The sequence below is a fragment of the Kogia breviceps genome, chromosome 1 (genome assembly GCF_026419965.1).
Source record: "Kogia breviceps isolate mKogBre1 chromosome 1, mKogBre1 haplotype 1, whole genome shotgun sequence".
In the NCBI taxonomy this organism is placed as follows: domain Eukaryota; kingdom Metazoa; phylum Chordata; class Mammalia; order Artiodactyla; family Physeteridae; genus Kogia; species Kogia breviceps.
In genome coordinates this window covers 37,446,821-37,469,444 of record NC_081310.1, presented here as the reverse complement: position 1 = coordinate 37,469,444, position 22,624 = coordinate 37,446,821, and positions in this window count along the sequence as shown.

Here is a 22,624-nt window from a genome sequence, read left to right as displayed (position 1 = left end):
AAATGATGGTGGGACATAAGAGACACTAGGCAGACACTGATTAAATGTGCTGAGGAACACTTAAGGTACAGGAACAACAGGTTTGTATTTAGAGTTGGTCTGCCAAACCACAAAAGGAAATAAGAGTAGAGCCGTTCTCTAACCACCTAATGTTGGGTTTTGCATTTCACTACAAGTTTTCATGCAGCATCTCTTTTCTAAGGTGCACTTCACTAAATAATGTGATATTAATTAGGTGCAAGTGATAGCCCAGAGTGGATTTCCATTTCCTCATTACCAAACAAGTGCCATATCCTGTTGGCACTAAGTCATCAACCCCAATGTAACATTAGTGTCATCATTTTAGCAAATCAGTTCTGGCTGGTAGCTGAAAATTGGCTAAATGGGGTGTTCTTTTACATGCAGCCCTGGGAATAATGAGAAGGTAATGGGTCTTTTCTTTAGGCAAAAGAATAATTAGCAATAAGGAGTTGACCAAGTTAAATTGTTTAATGATCTGTCAACACAGTGAGTGACACATTAAAATATCAAGAGTCTAATTCAGGATTGATCTGAATCAAAATGAACAAGAAAACCCCCAGAAGAACATCCATTAGCTGTCCCTTCTTCCCCTTTTAAGTCCAACCTCAAAGCATTTATTAATCAAAAAACTGACCTACCTGAGACAGCAATAATGAAACATTTCTTCTGTTTAAAAAGATGGGTCTTTAGGCAACATCTCAGGACTTCATACAGTTTGCAGATTTCCCAGATTATTACTAATCCCCCAAATATTTTATCAACAAAGTCCACCCTATGTACACTGGATCACGAGGCAACCTAACTTATCTGGAACACTTGGGAAATTTTAAGTGTAGATTAATTGGTAAAGGAGCTGATTTCCAGATACATTTCTCCAGTTAAGGATATTCCCTCCACTAGGACCATGAGAACTTTTTACTGGAGTGTAAGAGCTGACCACAGATACCTACTCACGCTGTATCAGAGCATCGGTCTTGGTGTGCATGCAGACATGGCCACGTTGTCTTCCACAGAAGAGAGAAGTGGGCAAAAGAAGCTGTTTTGAAGATTAATAGAATGTATGCCAAATGTTTAAACTTCCTGGAAGGAGATGCCTTAGGACAGCTGTCCCTAAGTGCGGCTCACCTTTAGGAACAGCCAGGGAGCCTCTTAAAAATAAATTCCCAGCCCAGTACTTCTCGAACGTCAATAAGCATAATAATCCCCAAGGGATTTTTATTAAACTTCAGATTCTGATTCTATCGGTCTGGGTTGTATCCTCAAATTCTGCTCTTCTGACAAGCTCCCAGGTAATGGTGATGCTGGTAGTCCATGGTTTGAGAATCACTACTGTAAGCATTGTTTTTAAATGCAATAATTCTTGTGAAAATGCTTTATAAATAATAAAGCATTACATAAATTCAAATATGATAATACTAATACTAATAAACAAGGAATGCGCTTTAAAAATAACTATTTTACAGTCCACCTTATATATACTGTAATATGGGCCTCAACATCTTTCTTTTTACTTTTAATTACTTAGTACTTCTAAATCCAATCTATCAGCAAATTCTGTCAGTGCTACCTGCTCCTTTCACTCAACATCAACTTTGTAAGATATATTCGTATTGTGCATAGCTACAGTTCATGCAGCGAAAAATTATGTTTTGATATAAAAACATGAATTTAAATCTCAAAATATCACAGCTTATTTAAGAATAAACTCTAGATTAATTCTTAAAAGCTAAATGTGGGAAAAAGCTATTGTAGAATATGGAAGTGTTTATTAAACAAGATGAAAAATCACAAAGATCAATACTGATTGAATTGATCATATAAAATTTTAGGGCTTCTCTGGTGGTGCAGTGGTTGAGAGTCCGCCTGCCAATACAAGGGGACACGGGCTCGTGCCCCGGTCCGGAAAGAGCCCACATGCCGTGGTACAGCTAGGTCCGTGAGCCATGGCAACTGAGCCTGTGCATCCAGAGCCTGTGCTCTGCAATGAGAGAGGCCACAACAGTGAGAGGCTCACGTACCGCAAAAAAAAAAAAAAAAAAAAAAAAAAAAAAAAAAAGTTAAACTGTCAACTCTAATAAAAAAAAATGTTATGAGACAAGTGACAATAGATACTCCATATATAGCAAAAGATTACTACCCAGAATTTATTTTTAAAAATCTTACAAAATTCATTTTATTTTATTTTATTGGAGTATAATTGCTTTACAATGTTGTGTTAGTTCCTGCTGTATAATGAACTGAATCAGCTATATGTATACATATATCCACTCCCTCTTTGACCTCCCCCCCACCCCCCCAATGCACTCATCGAGGTTGGCACAGAGCACTGAGCTGAGCTCCCTGTGCTATATAGCAGGTTCCCACTAGCTATCTTATCTATTTTACACATGGTAGTTTTATGTCAAACCTAATCTCCCAATTCGTCCCGGTCTCCCCTTCCCCCTGTGTGTCCACATGTCCATTCTCTATGTCTACGTTTATATTCCTGCCCTGCAAATAGGTTCATCTGTACCATTTTTCTAGATTCCACATATATGCATTAATATATGATATTTATTTTTCTCTTTCTGGCTTACTTAACTCTGTATGATAGACTCTAGGTCCATCCACATCTCTACAAATGACCCAATTTTGTTCCTTTTTATGGCTGAGTAATATCCCATTGTGTGTGTGTATATATATATATATATATATATATATATATATATATTTATATATATATATATATATAAAACATCTTCTTTATCCATTCATCTGTCATTGGACATTTAGATTGTTTCCATGTCCTGGCTATTGTAAACAGTGCTTCAATGAACATTGGGGTACATGTGTCCTTTTGGATTATGGTTTTCTCAGGGTATATCCCGAATAGTGGGATTGCTGGGTCATATGGTAGTTCTATTTTTAGTTTTTTAAGGAACCTTCATACTGTTCTCCATAGTGGCTGTATCAATTTGCATTCCCACCAACAGTGTAAGAGGGTTCCCCTTCCTCTATACCCTCTCTAGCATTTATTGTTTGTAGATTTTTTGATGATGGACATCATGGCTGGTGTAAGGCAATATCACATTGTAGTTTTGATTTGCATTTCTCTAATAATTAATAATGTTGAGCACGTTTCATGTGCCTCTTGGCCATCTGTATGTCTTCTTTGGAGAAATATCTGTATAGGTCTTCCACCCATCGGGTGGTTTGTTTTTTGATATTAGCTCCATGAGCTGTTTGTATATTTTGGAGATTAATCTTTTGTCCGTTGATTTGTTTGCAAATATTTTTTCCCATTCTGAGGGTTGTCTTTTCTTCTTGTTTATGGTTTCCTTTGCTGTGTAAAAGTTTTAAGTTTCATTAGGTCCCATTTGTTTATTTTTGTTTTTATTTTCATTACTCTAGGAGGTGGGTCAAAAAAAAAAATCTTGCTGTGGTTTATGTCAAAGAGTGTTCTTCCTATGTTTTCCTCTAAGTTTTATAGTGTCTGGTCTTACACTTAGGTCTTTAATCCATTTGGAATTTATTTTTATGTTTGGTGTTAGGGATTACTCTAATTTCATTCTTTTACATGTAGCTGTCCAATTTTCCCAGCACCACTTATTCAAGAAGCTGTCTTTTCTCCATTGTATGCTCTTGCCTCCTTTGTCATAAATTAGGTGACCATATGTGCATGGGTTTCTCTCTGGGCTTTCTATCCTGTTTCATTGATCTATATTTCCGTTTTTGTGCCAGTACCATACTGTCTTGATTACTGTAGGTTTGTAGTATAGTTTGAAGTCAGGGAGCCTGATTCCTCCAGATCCATTTTTCTTTCTCAAGATTGCTTTGGTTATTCGGGGTCTTTTGTGTTTCCATACCAATTGTATAATATTTTGTTCTAATTCTGTGAAAAATGTGCTTGGTAATTTGATAGGAATTGCATTGAATCTGTAAATTGCTTTGGGTAGTATAATCATTTTCACAATATTGATTCTTCCAATCCAAGAACATTTTATAACTCTCCATCTGTTTGTGTCATCTTTGATTTCTTTCATCAGTATCCTATTGTTTTCTGAGTACAGCTCTATTACATCCTTAGATATTTTATTCTTTTTGTTGTTATGGTAAATGGGACAGTTTCCTTAATTTCTCTTTCTGATCTTTCTTTGTTATTGTATAGGAATGCAAGAGATTTCTGTGCATTAATTTTGTATCCTGCAACCTTACCAAATTCATTGATTAGTTCTAGAAGTTTTCGGGTGGCATCTTTAGGATTTTCTATGTATAGTGTCACGTCATCTGCAAAAGTGACAGTTTTACTTCTTCTTTTCCAACTTGGTTTCCTTTTATTTCTTTTCCTTCTCTGAATGCTGTGGCTAGGATTTCCAAAACTATGTTGAATAAGAGCGGCGAGAGTGGGCACCTTTGTCTTGTTCCTGATCTTAGAGGAAATGCTTTCAGTTTTTCACCATTGGGAATGATGTTTGCTGTGGGTTTCTCATATATGGCCTTTATTATGTTGAGGTAGGTTCCCTCTATGCCCATTTACTGGAGAGTTTTTTGTCATAAATTGGTGTTGAATTTTGTCAAAAGCTTTTTCTGCATCTACTGAGTGGATTATATGGTTTTTATTCCTTAATTTGTTAATATGGTATAAACATTGATTTGCGTATATTGAAGAATCCTTGCATTCCTGGGATAAATCCCTATAGATCATGGTGTATGATCCTTTTAATGTGTTGTTGTATTTTGTTTGCTAGTATTTTGTTGAGGATTTTTGCATCTATATTCATCAGTGATATTGATCTGTAGTTTTCTTTTTTTGTGATATCTTTGTCTGGTTTTGGTATCAGGGTGATGGTGGTCTCATAGAACGAATTTGGGTGCATCCCTCCCTCTACAATTTTTTGGAAGAATTTGAGAGGGATAGATGTTAGCTCTTCTCTAAATGTTTGATAGAATTCGCCTGTGAAGCCATCTGGTCCTGGACTTTTGCTTGTTGCACATTTTTTTTTTTTTTTGGCTGCATTGGGTCTTTGTTGCTGCACATGGGCTGTCTCTAGTTGTAGTGAGTGGGGGCTACTCTTCGTTGTGGTGCACATGCTTCTCATTGCAGTGGCTTCTCTTGTTGCAGAGCATGGGTTCTAGGGTATGCAGGTTTCTGTAGTTATGTCTTGTGGGCTCTAGAGTGTAGGCTCAGTAGTTGTGGTGCACAGGCTTAGTTGCTCCACAGCAAGTCGGATCTCCTTGGGCCAGGGCTTGAACCTGTGTCCCCTGTATTGGCAGGCAGATTCTTAAGCACTGCATCACCAGGGAAGTCCCTGTTGGAAGATTTTTAATTACAGTTTCAATTTCATTAGTTGTGATAGGTCTGTTTATATTTTTTAATTCTTCTTGCTTCAGTCTTGGAAAATTGTACCTTTCCAAGAATTTGTCCCTTTCTTCATGGTTGTCCATTTTATTGGCATATAGTTGTTTGTAGCAGTCTCTTATAATCCTTTGTATTTCTGTGGTGTAAGTTGTGATTTCTTCTTTTTCATTTCAAATTTTATTGGTTTGCATCCTCTTCCTTTTTTTCTTGATGAGTCTGGCAAAAGGTTTATCAACTCTATTTATCTTCTCAAAGAACCAGCTTTTAGTTTTATTGCTCTTTGCTATTGTTTTCTTTGTTTCTATTTTATTTATTTCTGCTCTGGTCTTTATGATTACTTTTCTTCTACTGACTTTGAGTTTTCTTTGTTCTTTTCCCTAGTTGCTTTAGGTGTAAGGTTAGATTGTTTATTTGAAATTTTTCTTGTTTCTTGAGGTGAGATTGAATTGCTGTAAACTTCCCTCTTAGAACTGCTTTTGCTGTGTCCCATAGGTTGTGGGTTGTTGTGTTTTCATTGTAATTTGTCTCTATGTACTTTTAAAAATTTCTTCTTTGATTTCTTCAGTGATCTCTTAATTATTTAGTAGCACACTGTTTAGCCTCCATGTATTTGTGTTTTTAAAAGTTTTTTTTTTTCCTGTAATTGATTTCTAATCTCATAGTGTGTGGTCAGAAAATATGCTTGATATGATTCAATTTTCTTAAATTTTCTTAGGCTTGATTTGTGACCCAAGATGTGATCTATCCTGGAGAATGTTCTGTGTGCACTTGAGAAGAAAATGTATTCTGTCACTTTTGGGTGGGATGTTCTATAAATAACAATTACATCAGTCTGGCCCATTGTGTCATTTAAAGTTGTGTTTTCTTATTTATTTTCTGTTTGGATGATCTGTCCATTGGTGGAAGTGGAGTGTTAAAGTCCCCTACTATTATTGTGTTACTGTTGATTTCCCCTTGTATGGTTGTTAGCATTTGCTTTATATATTGAGGTGCTGCTATGTTGGGTGCATAAATATTTATAATTGTTACATCTTCTTCTTGGATTGATCCCTTGATCACTATGTTGTGTCCTTCCTTATCTCTTATAACAGTATTTATTTTAAAGTCTATATTATCTGATATGAGTAATGCTACTCCAGCTTTCTTTTGATTTCCATTTGCATGGAATATCTTTTTTCTACCCTTTCATTTTCAGTTGGTATGTGTCCCTAGGTCTGAAGTGTGTCTCTTGTAGACAGCATATATATGGGTCTTGTTTTTGGATCCATTCAGCCAGTCTGTGTCTTTTGTTTAGAGCATTCAATCCATTTACATTCAAGGTGATTATTGATGTGTATGTTCTTATTACCATTTTCTTAATTGTTTTAGGTTTGTTTTTGTGGGGTTTTTTCTTCTCTTTTGTTTCCCACCTAGAGAAGTTCCTTTATCATTTGCTGTAAAGCTGGTTTGGTGGTACTGAATTCTCTTAACTTTTGCTTGTCTGTAAAGCTTTTGATTTCTCCATTGAGTCTGAATGTGATTCTTGCTGGGTAATCTTGGTTGTAGGTTTTTCTCTTTCATAACTTTAAGTATATCCTGCCACTCCCTTCTTGCCCGCAGAGTTTCTGCTGAAAAATCAGCTGATAACCTTATGGGGATTCCTTTGTATGTTATTTTTTGCTTTTCCCTTGATGCTTTTAATATTTTTTTCTTTGTGTTTAATTTTTGTTAGTTTGATTAATATGTGTCTTGATGTATTTCTCTTAGGGTTTATCCTGTATGGGACTCTCTGTGTTTCTTGGACTTGGGTGAATATTTCCTTTCCCATATTAGGGAAGTTTTCCACTATAACCTCTTTGAATATTTTCTCAGACCCTTTCTTTTTCTTTTCTTCTTCTGGGACCCCTGAAAATCAAATGTTGGTACATTTAGTGTTGTCTCAGTAGTCTCTGAGATTATCTTCAATTCTTTTCATTCTTTCTTCTTTATTCTGCTCCTCAGCTGTTATTTCCACTATTTTATCTTCCAGCTCACTTATTCATTCTTCTGCCTCAGTTATTATGTTATTGATTCCTTCTAGTGCATTTTTCATTTCAGTTATTGTGTTGTTTTTCTCTGTTTGTTTGTTCTTTATTTCTTATAGATCTTTTTAAAACATTTCTTGTAATATCTCAATCCATGCTTCCATTCTATTTCCAAGATTCTGTATCATCTTCACTATCATTACTCTGAATTCTTTTTCAGGTAGGTTGCCTATTTTGTCTTCATTTTTTTGGTTTTTTAGGTTTTTACTTGCTTCTTCATTTGTGACATAGATTTTTATCTTTTTTTTTTTTTTTTTTTTTTAATTGGTGGGATTGTGTTCCTGTCTTACTGGTTGTTTGGTCTCAGTCTTCCAGCACTTGAGTTTGTAGGCTTTTGGGTAGAGTTGGGTTTTTGTGCTGAGATGAGGACTTCCAGGAGACCTCATTCCAATGAATATTCCCTGAGGTCTGAGGTTCTCTGTTAGTCCAGTGGATTGGGCTTGGAGCTCCCACTGCAGGAACTCAGGCCTGACCCCTAGCTAATGAACCAAGATTTTGCAAGCTGTGTGGGGTGGCAAAAAAAAAAAAAAAAAAAAAAAAAAAAGGAATGAAAGAACAGAAAAGAGCAGAACAATAACAAAGAGTAAAAAATAAAATAAGATTAGAAAACTAACAGACGTTAGCAAAAATTTAAAAAGAAAATATAGATGAAACAACAACCATCAGGTAAAACAGAACCACAAAAGCCAAAAAGAGGAGGAAAAAAAAAAAGCCAGAAAAGGCCTTAACTATGGGAGACTGTGCTTAGGCAGAGGCGGGATTTAGGTGGTGGGCGGGGCCTATGCTTAAGACCCACAGGGCTGGAATAGCCCAGGAGCAGGGCCAGGGGTTGGGTTTAGGCTCAATGTGGTTGGAGGGACCCAGGAGTGCCTCTGGCTTTGGAGAGCAAAGGACCATGTTCAGGACCCCAGCAGGCTCCCTGGGCCCAAGTGGGTGGGGGAAACTCTATGTGTGTTCCCCCAATCCTCAATCCTCTGATCCCAGAGGGTCCCTGCCCATTGGCCTCTCTTCTTCATGCCCCTAGGATCCACATGGCCAGAGGGGTCCCGGAAGACAGGGGACCAGAACCATAAGGCTCACCAGCTTCCCGGGACTGAGTGGGCAGGGGAAATACCTTCTGTGCCTTCTCTGATCCTCAGATCCTGGAGAGCCCCTCCCTGTCCACCTCTCCTCTTCTCCCCTGCCTCCCTCTACACCCATAGGACTAACGTGGCCTAGAGAGGATCCTGGAAAATGGAAGACCAGGCCTGGGAGCAAAGCAGGCTTCCTGGGGCCCGAGTGGGTGGAGGAAATGCCCTCTGTGCCTCCCCTGATCCTCTGGTCATGCAGGGTCCCCTGCACCATCCACCTCTCCTTCTCTTCCCCCCTCCTCCCTCCCTCCTATGCCTCTAGGACCCACGCAGCTAGAGGGGGCCCCAGAGATTGGAGGACCAGGCCCAGGAGCCCAGCAGGCTTCCTGAGGCCTGAGTGGGTGGGGGAAATGCTCTCCACACCTCCCCTGATCCTCCAATCCCGGAGGGCCCCTCCCCATCCACCCTCTTCTTCTCCCCTCACTTCCCTCCTATGCCCCCAGAACCCACACGGCCCAGAGGGGACCTCAGAGGGTGGAGGACCCAGCCCAGGAGCCCACCAGGCTTCCCCAGCCTGATTGGGCAGGGGAAATGCAAAGCGTGCTCCTCCCTGATCCTCTGAGTCCCCAAGCATCCCTCCAGTCATTGGAACCCTTCTCCTCTCACAGCCACCACTCAGGGGTGCTGGTCCTGTCTGGCTTCCACTTCTCCTCCCCCCTTACTCTCCCTCATGTCCTACCCCATCACTCAGGGGTTCCTCCCATCTCCTTGGGCATCGAGGACCCCACCAGCATCTGGCAGATGCCCTAGTTGTGGGGAGATGTGAACTCCACATCCTCCCACACTGCCATCTTGACTCTGCCTCACAAAATTCATTTTAAAAATGGTAAATGATGCAATAGAAAAATACTTTAAGAACAGGCACGTTACATAGGGAAAAAACCTAATTGCTAATAAACAGCCAAAGAGCTCAACCACACTTGGGTAATCAGGGAACATGAGTTAAGACATTAAGCTACCATTTCATACTCATAAGATTGGCAAAAATTTTTAAGTCTGACAATACAAAGTGTTGGTAAGAACAACACTATTAATAGAGTGACTATAAATTGGAAATGCCTATGTTGGAGAGCAATCTGACAATTTCTAGTAAAGTTATGTTCCTTTCTGCATTTCTACTTCTAAATAAGAAGACATGTAAATGATTGTTCATTGAAATATTTGTATTAAAAGAAAGACAGTGACCACTATAATGAGTGATAAAGAGCTTATTTACTTACCAGATAAGAGAAGACATGCAAGTGAAGAAATTCATTGAATCAGTCTCTAGGGAGAGGGAGTGGGGTAGAAGTTGAGGGCTCCTGGAGGCTATATTAATTATTGTTAACTATAGATTGGTGCTTGCTCTCTGGATAAGGTAAAATGACTACCTATATACAGTTGATTAAAACAAGTAAATGTTGAAGGAGAAAAACATAGCTTAATATATGAAACCAAGAAGCTGAACTTATTGTTCACTTAAGAAAGGGGCAGTTATGCTGGTCAGGTATAATATCATTAAGCAAAGCAAAGTTGTTCATCTCATATGTAAGGTTCTTTGGGATGTTTACTTTGGGTAGTGATGATTACAGATGCAGGAGGAGGTTGGTGATTATGTTGTTTACAGAGCATATTTTGTGTAGTTATGGAGGAGGGAGTGGGTCAACATAAGACTTTAGAAGCATATTAACTGGAGTGAGTGTGATACTAACTGGCTGTCTTTCAAAGCATGGGACTGTGTCACTGCTGGGTTTCAGAGGTGTTCTTGCTGAAGTGAGTTGCCATTGATTTAATAGAGGGATTTAAAATCAATTCTGGTGTTTATTTGTTATGGTGGCTATAAGCATATCATTGATTGAATAAATACAGTTAAACCCAATTCTGATGTTTATTTATTACTTCTAAGAATAAGAGGAGTTTTGTCTTTCTTATTATCAGGAAAGAGATTTTAATTAGGTCACTGAGAGTCTGATAAACCAAGGTCACTCCAAGTTTCTAATCACCAGTCTTCTGCTTGTATCATAAACATAATACTGGGATTAAATTTGTACCACCAATCTAAAGCCACAGATAAAGGAAGTTTTAAGTAAAAGGCAATCTCCTTCTCCCAGTACTATATTCTAGTTCAGTCAAATTCTGACAGGCACCATTCTCCTCAGCTTCTGTGATTTCTAACTTAATAGAGATGAACACAGTCTTCTTTGAAAGTTTCTCTGACAAATTTTCTCTAAGAAAAGACAGAAGTTGCTGGAGGAAATATATAAGGAGTATAAATAAACCCTCTCTTTTGTTGACATAATTGAAACATGGAATTTATTCACATATGCAGTTATAAGAAATAATAGAGATCCCATATACAATTTTTACCAGTTTCTCTCAATGGTAAAATTTTGCAAAATTATGGTATAACATCACAACGATGATATTGACACTGATGTAATCTATATTCATCTGATTCACATTTCCCCAGTTTTACCTGTACTCATGAGTGTGTTGGTGTATGTGTGTGCACGTGTGTATTAGGTATGATCCACTTTTATTACCTGGGTTAAGTTCATGTATCCACCACCATCGTCAAGATACTGAGCACTTCCACCACCACAGGGTTCTCCTGTGTTGATTTTTATAACTAAACTCCCTCCTAACTCCTTTCCCATCCCTAACCCCAGGAAACTGTTAATCTGTTCTCCATTTCTAATGTTTCCCCATTTCAAATATTTATGTAAATGGAATCATACAATATGTAACCTTTGTATATTGGCTTTTTTCACTCAGCATAATTATCTGGAAATTCATTCAGGTTGTTGGTGTCTGTCAATAGTGTGTGCCTTTTTATTGCTGAGTTTCATTGCTGAGTTATTACACAGATGTACCACAGTTGGCTTAACCATTTTATGCATTGGACAGTTTCCAGGTTTTGGCTATTATGAATAAAGCTGCTATGAACATTTGTATAAAGGTTTTCATATGAAGAGAAATTTTTATTTCTCTGGGATAAGTGTCCATGAACATAATTGATGGATCATATGGTAATTGCATCTTTAGTTGTATAAGAAGCTGCCAAATGTTTCCCAGAATGGTGGACAATTTTCCATTCCCACCAGCAATGGAAGAGTTTGTTTCTCTGCATCCTTGCCAGGTTTTGTATAGTCACTATTTTTTATATTAGCTGTTCTAGTATAAGCTAATATTTAGGTGTGGCTAAGCCTAACTCGAGGTTTTAATTTGCATTACCATGATGACTAATGGTTGAACTTCATTTTACATGTTTATTTTCCATCTGGATATCCTCTTTGATGAAATGTAGGTTTATGCCTTTTGCCCGTTTTCTAACTGGATATATATATTTTTTAATATTGAGTTTTGACAGTTCTTTTCATGTTCTAGATGCTAGTCCTTTGATGGATATGGTGGTTTGAAAATATTGTCTCGTAGACTGTAGCTTGTCTTTTCATCTTCTTTACATGGGCTTTCACAGATGCCAAGTTTTTAGTTTTAATGCAGCCTAATTTGTCTATTTTTTCTTTATGAATCCTGCTTTCAGTGTCAAGTCTAAGAATTCTTCCTAGGCCTAGATCCCAGAAGTTTTCTCCTATTTTTTTCTAAATGTTGTTTTAAAGTTTTACATTTTACATTCAAGTCTAAGATCCATTTTCAGTTCATGTTTATGTAAGGTGTGAGGTTTAGGTCAAGGCTCCTTTATTTTCAAAGAGTATTTGCCCTATGTATTTACCAACACACACACACACACTAAAACCTTAGACTTAGAGGCTATAATTCAAAAGAACAAAGCATCAAACAGTTGTTTTTCATTACATTCACAAAATTACCAGATGAATGGCATTGTTCACTTTTCCTCCAGTTTTGAAATCTTATAGACACTGCAATGGGGGAAACATAAAAATCTAATGGAGCATTCTTACCTTCAATTTTTATTTCATACTGAATTAGTCATCATAAACCTACTCAAATGACTGTTGGATTCCCATTGCAAGGCAAAGGGAAAGAAGACAAAATTTTTGGAAAAAGATGGCATGGCTGGAAGAATGATTGCAAATTTGTAATAAAGTGGCATCATAGAGGATGTGCGTAGGTAGTGATATCAACAGAGGTAGATAGGGAAGATATTTCTGGGTCTCTTCCTTTTTTTCTCTCTCTCTCATTAGTCAACAAAAACCTTCAGTCTCATTTATTTTTAAAATTTTTAAAATTTTTCCCATCCAAATCTTTCTTCTATTTCTTTTTTTTTTTTTAATGACGGGAATCATTTATTTTTTTAAGTTATCTTATTCATCCTAGTTATGTTAAATAACTCGTTTGGGTTTTACAAACAACGCAGGAGGATGACAGATTTAGACTGTAATTGTATTCACAGTGTATCAGGGGCACAATATTGGAAGTCGGGAAAACAGAGCTAACCTCCCAGCCTCCTACAAAACTGAGGGAAATACTATTTATTAGCTCACAGTTTCAGGACTTACAAATGGTTGTTGTCTTTTACAGTTGGGGTTAAAATGCTTCTAAGGTGGGAGTCTTCATTTATCATTAAACAGGAAGTGAAGGAATGGGACTCTTCTAGTCAGAAGCAAACAAAGTTGCTTCTAACTCTAAGGAAGAAGTCACCTAGAAATGTGAGTTGAGGCTTTCTGGAAGTTATCAACACTCCCAAATCTTTTCTCAAACCTTTCTTATAACCCAGTATAACCTCTATCTTCAACTTATCCCAGCGTAAGAGCACTGGGTCCCAGGGCAGTGTGCTTACAGAGACGCCTAAATCAGTATACACCTCACTTAAGTCAGAAAGTGTGAGCACGTTAAAATACGTCGGTGCTCATTAAATCTGAGAGAATTGGTCTCATATGACCTGAGAGAGTTGAGACACTGTAGGGAAAACTGGTGTCCTAAAAGGGAGGCTAATGAACCTCTAAATATACTTTCTTACTTCAAATTGGGTCTAGGACCAAGTCTGAGGATCAATTTCATTTGCCAACATTTATTAAGCAATAACATCTGCCAGACTTAGCTAAACACTGATACTACAGATGGCTTAAACATAGGCTCTGCTCTCCACAGAGATCTGGATTCATATCCCTGCTTTGTATGTGCAAATAACTTTACCTCTCGGTACAGTTTCCTCACTGGAAAAATTAGGACAATAGTAAGACCTGCTTCATAGGGATTTGGTGAGGATTAAATATGATATTTTAAATATAGCTTCTGACACCAATAGGGGATCAATATGTGGTCAGACACAGCAAAGAAGAATCAAGGAAGTCTCCCCAGAGAAAGTTATGCCTGAATTGAGCCTTGAGCTCTAACACAGATTATGCACATAAATGGCAGAGGGGATGACACTCAGGCATAGGGAATAGCATAAGCCATGCCTAGGATGAGATGTAAACACAGGGAAATATGAGTGTGGGAAGGAAGTGGGGGAGGGGAAACAGAAGTTATAAACGTTCAATATGCTTGGAGCAGAGAGGCTGAATGGGAAGTGACAGGAAATGACACAGCACTAGTGGCTGTGTCATCTCTGGTAGGACAAAGAAGTTTGAACTTTGTCCCTAAAGTTTTGTGGGGTGTCACTAGAGAATTTTAAGAAGGGAGCAAAACAATCAAACTTGCTTTTAGAATTATCACTTAAGCAGCAAGATAGAGAATCAATGAGAACTGTAAGTCAAAGCAGCAAGTGTTAAGAGACTGCAGCTCCATTTATGATAGCCAGGACATGGAAGCAACCTAAGTGTCCATCAACAGATGAATGGATAAAGATGTGGCACATATATATAATGGAATATTACTCAGCCATAAAAAGAAATGAAACTGAGTTATTTGTAGTGAGGTGGATGGACCTGGAGTCTGTCATACAGAGTGAAGTAAGTCAAAAGGAGAAAAACAAATACCGTATGCTAACACATATATATGGAATCTAAGAAAAAAAAATGTTATGAAGAGCCTAGGGGTAGGATGGGCATAAAACACAGACCTACTAGAGCATGGACTTGAGGATATGGGGAGGGGGAAGGGTAAGCTCTGACGAAGTGAGAGAGTGGCATGGACATATATACACTACCAAACGTAGGGTGGATAGCTAGTAGTTTCCTAAGCCCAAGTGGTTAGGTTTTCCAAAAGTCATTTATATGAGATGCAAACACAATAATGATTAAGAATTTGAGTTTTGTTATACTGGAAACTAATATAATATTGTAAATCAACTATACTTCAATTAAAAAAAGAACATGAATTTCAAAATCAAACAGACTTGGGTTTGAAAAGCTTGCTCTACATTTTACAATTTCCTGATTTTTAAAAATATTTATGGAGGGCTTGGTAGGGACAAGCTACTAGTCAGACTGCTTTGTACTCACTTATTAAATCCTTACAGCAAAACTTGAGGGCAAAGCTGAGACACAGACAATTAAGTAAATTGCTTGTGGTCACACAGAGTAAGTGTGCAGGGATTTAAATCTGGGTAGTCTAATCCAGAACCAGCGCTCTTAGCCACTACATCTTTCTGCCAGGCTATTCATGGGACCGGGGAAGTCACATTCTCTTTGAGGCTCCATTTTCTCATACCTAAAGTGAGCTTACCTCAGACAGTTATATTGAACACAAATGAAATAATATCTGTAAAACACTTAGCACAGTGCCTAGAAGAGAGCAAGTACTCAATAGAGCATAGTTTTACTTAATTTTATTAATATTTCTTTTTAAAAAGGAGCATTCTGTATTGAGAGCAGAAAGCTAAGGCAAGCAATCCAAAACCAGGTCAGATTCAACCCTCTGCCTCAACTCTGGTGAGGACAGGCATGCTTGGTACCTGACATCTCAATACCTCACTGTTTCAGGTTTATAAGTGTTCATGTTCCCATCCCAAGAGCACCTTGCTTTATCCATCTGGTGACAGATTAGCAGAGTGTGAATGATCTATAACAGAATTAGAGCTATGAACTAGAAGCAAAAGTAGGAAATAAACTGCTAAATTGTGAAAAGCATTCTGATGATCTAATATGCTATTCAAGGTAGCACTGTTGAGAAAAATGTCTCATTGTTGGCTTATCTTTCCTCTGTTTTTTTGAGACAGAATGCTTTGCCCAATGCTACACATTTTTTTTTTACTCTATTTCAGATTACCTTTCCCAGGTGGCAGTGAGAATTAGGATTAATTTAACTCCACAAGCAATTAAAAGCCCCTACATGGCAGCAGTGTGCTAGACAGAGAAAAAGAAAAACACTAGCTCACCGGTGTCCTTGTTTCTGAATCATGGATGTGAAGGTAGAGAGCCCCAATTCAAGGATCAAATAGGGGCTGAGGCTACATGAGTCTGAGAATGAGATCAATGCTGAGGAAGAGTATTCCTGCCAGGGTGTACTGACTGTATTCAGATAGGCTGTTATCTGACTCTGAAGCTCGATTTCCCCACGTAAGAAGAGGCAGCTGTGTGCGTGGAAAGCCCAGATTCCGGGACTAACTTGTTCCTGATCTTAGAGGAAATGCTTTCAGTTTTTTACCATTGAGATTGATGTTTGCTGTGGGTTTGTCATATATGGCCTTTATTATGTTGACGTAGGTTCCCTCTATGCCCACTTTCTGGACAGTTTTTATCATAAATCAGTGTTGAATTTTGTCAAAAGCTTTTTCTGCTTCTCTTAAGATGATCATATGGTTTTTATTCTTCAATTTGTTAATATGGTGTATCATATTGATTGACGCATATATTGAAGAATCCTTGCAACAAGAACCTACTATATAGCACAGGGAACTATATTTAATGTCTTATAATAACCTATAATGGAAAAGAATCTCAAAAAGGATATATATATATATATATATATATATATATATATATATATATATATATATATATAACTGAATCACTTTGCTGTACGCCTGAAGCTAACACAATATTGTAAATTAACTATACTTCAATCTTAAAAAATGGTTAGATAAAGGATTTAAGATGTATCAGCATATGTTTTTCCTCTGTGGAAGCAGCATTACTTGCAGCATTTAAATATACAGAACCTGATACCAAAATATGTTATATGTTGTGGAATGAGTTTATATTGGCTTTTGAAAAACTCTTTTGTTCTTCCCCTTATATTTATTTGAATTTCATATGCCACAACCAAGCCAAAAATGTATTACTTTGCTTTCCAAAATAGATTGACCTAATATTTGATTTTAATTATAAAATGTGCTTATTATGAAATGTATAATTCAAAAGTATAAAGAAAAAATTTTAAATGACCCTATAAACTTTAGCCTAATGTAGTTCTGAAGAGCCCAGACTCTGGTGTCAAACTGCCTGGGTTCAAACCCTGGTTCTACCACCGCTGGATCTATGATATTGCGCAGGTCACAGAGTCTGTCTGTGCCTCAGTGAGATCATCTGTAAAATTAGGATAATGATGCACATCTCGGAGGGCTGTTATAAGAAGTATATGAATAAACATTTGTAAAGTACTTGTCAGTGTCTGCCATATAGTAAATAAGATGTTTTTGTTAAATAAATGAGATATCCAGAAAAATGAGTTAAAATTTTTGTTTATAAAATTCCAGACTTTTTCTATGTGCACGCAGATGCAATTTATACAAACACATTTTATTTTTATTTATTTATTTATTTATTTGTGGTATGCGGGCCTCTCACAGTTGTGGCCTCTCCCGTTGCGGAGCACAGGCTCCGGACGCGCAGGCTCAGCGGCCATGGCTCACGGGCCCAGCCGCTCCGCGGCATGTGGGATCTTCCCGGACCGGGGCACGAACCCGTATCCCCTGCATCGGCAGGCGGATTCTCAACCACTGCGCCACCAGGGAAGCCCCACAAACACATTTTAAATGAATAGGCTTGTTTCCAAAGATTTTGTCTTTTGTTTTGCCTTTTGTTTTGGTGAGTTTATATATAAAAATTTTTACCCATGCTAATTTTATAATATTTAAAACATCATTTTTTAAAATTTTGTATTATGAAATATTTCATTAAGGAATTTTAAAGTGCCTATGTAAAGAATAAAATAATATACCATAGTTTAACATTTTTTCAATAGATGTCCTACCTATATTTGGTAGGGTTTATTCCAAATTACCTTTATGTTGCTATTGTAAATGGTACACTAAAAATTACATTTTCTAACTGATTATCGTTGTGTTATGGAAGTGTAATACATTTTAAATATTCATCTTCTATCCCTCTCCTTGCCAAATTCTGTTATTAACTATGGATTTCTTTTTGATTTTTAGAGTTTTCTGCATAAACCATCATCTGATCTGTAAATATAGTTTTATATCTTTCTTGTCTTAATACCTTTTTTAAAAAAAGTTTTTATTTTCTCCTTAAGCAGGAGTGTTCATAAGGGCCCATTTCAGTTCTTATTCATCTTTTTTTTCAAATTGAGAAATAATCAACATGTAACATTGTGTAAGTTTGAGGTGTACAACATGCTGATTTGGCACTTTTATTTTATAAATTTATTTATTTTTGGCCTCATTGGGTCTTCGTTGCTGTGCACGGGCTTTCTCTAGTTGTGGTGAGTAGGGGCTACTATTTGTTGTGGTGCACAGGCTTCTCATGGCGGTGGCTTCTCTTATTGCAGAGCACAGGTTCTAGGTGCATGGGCTTCAGTAGTTGTGGCTCCTGGGCTTAGTTGCTCCGAGGCATGTGGGATCTTCCTGGACCAGGGCTCGAACCCGTGTCGCCTTCATTGGCAGGTGGATTCTTAACCACTGCACCACGAGGGAAGACCTTGGCACATTTATATATTGTGATATGATTACTACAGTAGTGTTAGTTAACACCTATATCATGTCACATTAATATTTTTTGTGTGTGTTGACAATTGTTAAGATTTAGTCTCTTAGTAACTTGAAGTTTATAATACAGTATTGTTTATTATAATCACTATGTTGTGCATTGGATCTCCATAATTTATTTATCTACTAGTTATAAGTTTTCAGCCTTAAAACCACATCTCCCCAATTCCCCCAGCCCCAGCTTTTGGTAACCATCATTCTCCTCTCTGTTTTTACAAGATCAGTTTTTTAAGGTTCCACATATGAGTGATATCATACAGTATTTGCTCTTCTCTGTCTGACTTATCTCACTTAGCATAGTGTGTTCAAGGTCCATCCATGTTGTCACAAATGGCAAGATCTCCATTCTCATGGCTGAATAGTATTCCACTGTATATATGTATCACATCTTCTTTATCCATTCATCTGTTGATGGACACTTAGATTATTTACATATCTTGGCTATTGTGAATAATGCTGTAATGAACGTGGGTGTGCAGATATCCTTTTGAGATACTGATTTCCATTCCTTCAGTTATACATCTGGTAGTGGAATTCATATGGAAAACAGTACAGCCATACTGTTTTCCACAGTGGCTGTACCAATTTACATTCCCACCAACAGTGCATGAGGGGTCCCTTTTCTCCACAAGCCTGCCAGTATTTGTTATCTCTTGTCTCTTTGATAAAAGCCATCCTAACAGGTGTGACCTAATACCTCATTTTATGTCTTTGTGTGGGTGTCATTGGCCTACAACTTTTCTTTTATGTAAAAATCTTGTTTTTATTATGTGTTAAAGATATATACCTGCACTACAAGATGAGTTTCAGAATATTCTCTCCTTTTGGTTTTCTCTGGAATTTTTTAAAACTTTGGTCTTAGACATCTCTGTAATCTGTTTCACCTTACTATTGTGGCTCTCTCTCATATTAGTGCACATTGTTCTAACATGTTCTTTTTGATGGAGGCATAGTGGTCCACTGATGGTTGTGCTATAATTTATATAACCAATCCCCACTAAGGGGCATTTCAGCTAAATCCAATTTTTTAAAATATTATAAACAAGAGTACATTATTCCATGTTTAACTTGCTCTTGTTCTTCTACTTTAGCAGGTGATTTCTAAAAAATGAGTTTATTTCACTTTCATCTCTCTCCACTTAGTTAATAATGTGGTTTTATTTTGGTACCTTCCCCTCAGGGACCTCTGATATATCATTCTGATTCTGAAGGTCATAGAGGCAGATCATGTACAGAAACACAATTTCTGCATTTCTGATCAAATAGCCTCTAAACTAGGTGAAATAGGATGTACCTAAAGTCATTTATAACCTAGTACCTACACTATTATCTTAACTTATAACATCCTAACAACTGCCTCCCCACCCTCCATTGTTATTTTTATCCCTGAATGTCTACTGATTATTTCTCACTTTCTAAGCTCTGTTCTAAATTATAGTATCATTGTTTTACCTAATCATAATATTTTTGCTATTCTTTTCCTTTCTTTTTTCATATCTAACTATCTACTATCTACCTATCCATCCATGCTATTTTGTTTAACAGGATGGGGAAAGATGTAAAGAAGTGGAAAAAAAGAAAAAAAATTCTCCTACATATTCCAAAATCCTACTGATGAGACAGTTCTTTAGGTTAAGAGACTTTCAGTTTTAAAATGAGAAAACTTCTGGTAACTTAAAAGTTATTACTTGTTTCCACATTGAGGTGAATTAGTTGCTAAGTGCATTTCTTTGAGAAGAATAAGAAAGATTTTTGGAGCATGTGTACTACCTAAACTAGGAAGGGTCTTTGAGACTATTGATGTACTCAGATTTGTACATTGTTGGAGCTTGGAGGGTAAGGAGGAGAGGGAATAACAGGGAGGAAAGAGAATTCTAAAATACAAACCTGAACATCTCCAAAACTTTCTTGGGGTCAGCACTGAACATTTCATTAAATCCCTGAAATCTTTTTCTGCCCTTGGTATAATAGCAGCTAAAGCTACCAAGTAATGCCTCAGATCGACTGTATTTCTAAGTAGACCTGGAGGACAAGAAAGAGTTTAATTTAGGAAGGAGGGACAGGTGAAGTGGCTCTGAAAATGTAATGTGAATATGACGGGTACATTTGTCAAAACCAAACATTCCAGAAAAATTACTCAAACTCAACTCACAGGAGCAAGCAGACCCCAATCTTTTTTGGGGGGCTCTGGGCGCTCAGGCTCAGCGGCCATGGCTCACGGGCCCAGCCACTCCACGGCATGTGGGATCTTCCCGGACCGAGGCACGAACCCATGTCCCCTGCATCGGCAGGTGGACTCTCAACCACTGCGCCACCAGGGAAGCCCAACCCCAACTTTATATATTTCAAGGTTGGGATGGAAGTCATTTGTGGTAAGGGGAAAGGATCCAGAGGATTTATTGTAGGTTAAATAAATACAACACAGAAGCCTAGTCATTTTTCCTTAGAAAAAATCTCTTGAGCTCCGAGCCAAATGTCCTGTTTGAACTTTAGGGGTTTGCTTTCTAGTTACAAATTGAGTTTATCAAAGTGATGTCGGAAAGAGAAAATACAGCAGGGAGCGCCAGCAGAAAAGCTTGGTACATTTTATTGTTTAAGGCCTGAACTTCTGTTGATTGTGATTGAAAAATAAGTAGTCACAGTGTTAAAAATAGCAACTATTTTAAACCACATTATTATGCTTAGCCAATGTTTATGTATCTCAGGTCACTGCCAATGCTGTGCCCTAGGAAAAGTGTCCAGCACACAGATCATCCTGGAGGTCAAAGGGCAGGTATTAAACAGGTGAAAAATCCAATTCTGCTGGACTAAGCCCACTTGGATATAAAAGCCAAAAAATTTATGAGCTTCTCATACTTTCAAATTAAGCAAAATAAACTAGCTCACTTTTTAATTTTATAGGGATGAAAAGTAAGCCAAATGAACACATTTGGAGAGCAGTATACTGGAAAAAGTTATGCTGTGGAGAACAGTTGAGCTAAAAAGCATCAAAAAACAAAACAAAACAAAACCCATACTTTTTAATGCATTACTGGGCTTACAAGAAATTAAAGAAATCTCTGAAGCTCCCTACTTCCCCCACCAAAAAAATTAGTTAACTAGAGAAGTGAGGGATAAGCAGTAAATGAATACAAATGGTAAAGTTTTTGAGGGCAAATTTCAGTATCAGCACCATGATTGAGAGACCAATATTTGTACCAGTGGCAACATGTGGGGCTTAGCCAGAAGGCCCCACATTTATCTTGGGACCAGGAATGGGCCTGAAATAGGTCAGTGGTATCTCACTGGAGCTGGGCAGAAGAAAACACAAATCCTTCTGGAGAAAATGCTTCCAAGATTCCCATGGATAGAGAGCAACCAAATATTAGCTCACAATCACTCATAACAAATATACAGAAACAGAATAAGCAGAACATAAAACATTTAGATCTCAGAGACTTTGGATGTCAAAACTAACAAATACAGAATATAAAATTATTATGTATAAAATGTTTAAAGCAATAAAAGAAAGGCTTATAAAAATAAGAAAGAAACAAAAGACTTTATACAAAAAATGTTCTTCATTTTACATTAAAAAATGGAATTATTTCTATAACTCATGTCCTTCATATATATATGCTCAAGATTTATTTTTTTAATAGTTGCAAGATATACATTGTAAAGAGAGTACATAAAAATATATATATGTAGAGTTTAAAGACCAATAATAAAATGAACAGCATGTGCCCAACAGTCATGCCAGAAAATGAATTATCACACCCTAGGAGCTCGCTGTGTACCTTCTCCAATCACATCATACTCCACATCTGTCAGAAGTAGTTGCTTAGCTGAATTTTGTTCCCTCGTTTTTCTTCACTGTTATCAGACATTTTTGTACCCATATACAAATACTGATTAATTCTTGGAATTATAGAATTGGAATCATACCTATGTGTTCTTCTATGACTGCTTAAATTTATGGCTTAAAAATTTATCTATATTGATTTTTGTAGCTGTAATTCACTTATTTTCATTGTTATATATTATTCAGATTATAGATGTAGTTATTTATTTATTGCAACCTACAATTGATGAGCATTTAGAGTGATTCCCATTTTTTGCTGCAAAAATTCTACTAAAAATACCTGTATATGTTTCCCTGATGAATATGTACAGGAATTTTTCATATATGTATATATGCATATATATATATATATATATATATATATATATATATATATATATATATAATATAAATTGCTGTGTCACAGGGTATGATACATGCCAAGTAGTGCAGGTC